We start from the raw sequence: 3,275 nt of genomic DNA, 5'->3' as shown, positions 1-3,275 counted from the left end.
TTTCCGATGCTTCCTAATGACTTCTTCGTGTCTTCATGTGTGACAGTATTAAACACTGGTTGTCCTTTAACTGGAGTAAGTTGCAAAAGATCTCCAAAAACTATGACGTGTTTTCCACCAAATAACATGTCATAGTCTGTCTTCAAAATTTGCTGCATTCTTAAATGCACAAAGGCAAGCATTAAGGGGCACATGCATCAAACCTTTTTGCGATCGCAAAGGGTGCGAATCGCAAAAATAGGCCGTTTGCGATCGCAAAAGTCAGTGTTGAAATGCATCAACTGTATATTTGCGAAAATCCATTTTTTCGCAAATATAAGGAATCGCAAAACATTCTGCGAATCAAATAGCGAATCGGTATTAGCGTGTCCCAATTACCGAATCGCAAACAACGAATCGCAAAATGTATGCATGACAAATCGCAAATAGCGATTTCCATGAAAATCGCAAATTAGCGATCGCTAAATAAGAAGGATCACAACCAGGTGGTAATCATGAGTGCAAATCACAGACAGGTGAAAACCAACTGAAACCCATTTAAACACACCCAGAATGAGCCAGCACTGTTCACAATGGCAGGGATTTACCTGATGGCGAGGAGGATGAGGCTGCAGGCTGCCGCACAGAGACGGAGGCGAATGAATGAGCGCATCTTCAGAGTCCGCATAACTTTGCTAGGCCAGCAAGAGGATGAGATATACGACAAGTATAGGCTCAATGCAGCAATGATCCATGACCTAATCAATGAATTGGACCCCATAATGCAACGACAGACACGTAGGACCAATGCCATCCCAACGCATGTGCAGGTCCTATGTTGCCTACACCTTCTGGCGTCAGGCAGTTTTCAGGGGGTCATTGCTGTTGCGGGAGGTGTGTCACAAAGCGCACTTTCAAGAATATTGAAAGCATTCCTTGATGCCATGATGGCCGTGATCGGGTCTCATATCAAGTTCCCTACCACCGCGCTTGACCTTGCAAAAACCAAACAGGAGTTCTACCAGATAGCTCGTTTCCCACATGTTTTGGGTTGTATTGATTGCACCCACGTTGCAATATGTCCCCCTGCAACACAGGAATATATATATAGAAATAGGAAATCTTACCATTCCCTCAATATTCAGGTTGTTTGCAATGCCAAAAACATTATCACTGACATTGTTGCGCAATTTCCAGGGAGTGCACATGACTCTTATATCTTCAGGCAAAGTGGCATACACACCCGTCTTGTCAGGGGAGAATTTGGAGAGGGACATCTGCTTGGTAAATATGTGTTATAGTTTATCACTGTCATTGTACGTATGTCAATGTGAAGCTGCCACTGACTCTTTGCTCCATTACATGTAGGTGACAGCGCATACGCCTTGCGTAATTACCTAATGACGCCTTACCTCAATCCCACAACTGCCAATCAACAGAGGTACAATGCAGCACATATTTCGACAAGGAACATCATAGAGCGCACATTTGGGCTGTTGAAGAGCCGATTCAGATGTCTACATAAGACCGGTGGAGCACTGAAGTACAACCCTGAACAATGCTGCAAGATACTAGCGGCATGTGCCATGCTGCACAACATAGCGACAAGGGGAGGAATGGACATCGAGGTGTCTGACAGCGATTCGGAGGATGGGAACCAGCAAGTGCCACAACACCATGCAGCACAAGGGGCAGGCGCAGCAGAAGGGCGTAGGAGAAGATTTGACATCACACAAAATTATTTCTGAGGTGAGTAATGATGACACAGAAACTGACTATTGCTATCAGAGTATTCTTTAATTAAATAAAATTGCCATGAGTGTTCAAGCACACTTGTAATCTGACCAGTGCAATGGACATAAGTGGTTTGCAAATGTCAATTCACTTGTCACTCTGTGAAAAGTCAAATCCAAATAAATGGTTACGTCACCATAGTGGAATGCACTTGTACATGCCAGTCTAGCGCTTTTTCCCACGAACACCCAGACGCCTGTCAGACCCAGCATTGTCATCCGTTATGTTGGAAGCGGCGGGGGTACTGCTGCGTGTGTTGCGTCTTCCTGCAGTGCGGACTGGAACTGCCACACTACTTAGGCTTGAGCCACCCTCACTACCCTCTTCGGGCGTGGAATTGTTGGCCGCAATTGTGGAAGCATTTAGCAAATCAACTGCATTGGTGACCTGGTCCAGTGCTTTAGCCACATCGCCGCTCCAATGGCACATTTCAGTTTGCATGGTCACAGACCTACGTGCCAGCAGTGCAGTTGTCGTGGCCAATCTATTGTTTGATTTAGCAAACATTTTCAATTGCAGCATTAGTTGACGATGCTGTCTCTTCTGGGATACATTTCCCTCATGCATCACCTTGCTCAGTTGCTGCACACTTTCTGACAGTACTGCTATGTTGCTAGCCATCTTGCCAACTTGCAATTGTACTAATCGTGTGTTTTTTGTCTGCAGGCGCTGCATACGGAGCATCTGTCCCTCAAGACCACCCCAGACATCACTTGGTTGCTCCTCCTGCTGTGTCCTGAGTGCTCTTCCTCTCCTACGCCGGGCTCTGTGATTAGTTCTGGGGACCTGTGGTTGTGTTTGTGTGATGGAAGTTGTCTGGCCATGGCTGCCACCTGGTGTTGCATCAGCCTCATCATCTTCACACTCCATGGTGACTAGGGATGGAACAGTAGCCCTGCGTGACTTTGTTGGACGCGAGGGATTTATTTGCACCACAGGTGTGTCCATCTGTTCACCTGCGCTGGTGTCCTGCATGTCTGGGGAATCGCTATCCACATCTTCTACACGTTGTGCATCTGTGAGGTGAAACAGTGCAACACTGTATTATTTCATGTCTGTGATATTAATTGCACAGTAATAAATTTCTGCCTTTGTAAATGATTTTATACTCTATTAAGCTTTTTTGGGTTGTTACTCTGAGATTTGACATTTTAACTGCTTGACCTGACTACATCTCCCATAATGCCCCTCACCTACTGAATGCATTGTGTACTGGATGTTCAGGGTCTGCACTTGGGCTGTGCTGTGGTCGAGTTCTACCTTTACATTTTGTAACACTAAGAAAACATACATTCATCTTACCTTCAGATGTGTTTGCTGCTCCGGACGTGTCCAGCTGGGTCACACCAACAACAGCTTCTGGCTGGATGGTGGATTCAATCAAGTCCTCCATGGGAGTGTTCCCAGTGTCTGTTGGTGTTCCCCCTCCTGTCTTCTTTGCCTCCTTCAGGCGGTCAGCTATGCGCACCTTAGCCCGACTGCGCAAGTCGTACCATCGTTTT

General features: G+C 46.2%; 1 long non-coding RNA gene across 1 annotated transcript; it reads left to right on the top strand.

Moving 5' to 3' along the window:
• Positions 1 to 227: 227 nt before the first annotated feature.
• Positions 228 to 2,874, top strand: LOC146805827 (uncharacterized). Its single transcript, XR_014967917.1, has 2 exons — positions 228 to 1,728; positions 2,440 to 2,874. It is a non-coding gene; the product is annotated as an uncharacterized LOC146805827 (long non-coding RNA).
• Positions 2,875 to 3,275: the final 401 nt, after the last annotated feature.

The sequence above is a fragment of the Triturus cristatus genome, chromosome 8 (assembly GCF_964204655.1).
Source record: "Triturus cristatus chromosome 8, aTriCri1.1, whole genome shotgun sequence".
In the NCBI taxonomy this organism is placed as follows: Eukaryota; Metazoa; Chordata; class Amphibia; order Caudata; family Salamandridae; genus Triturus; species Triturus cristatus.
Note: the sequence above shows the minus strand (reverse complement) of the source record. Positions and strands in the feature narration are given on the sequence as shown.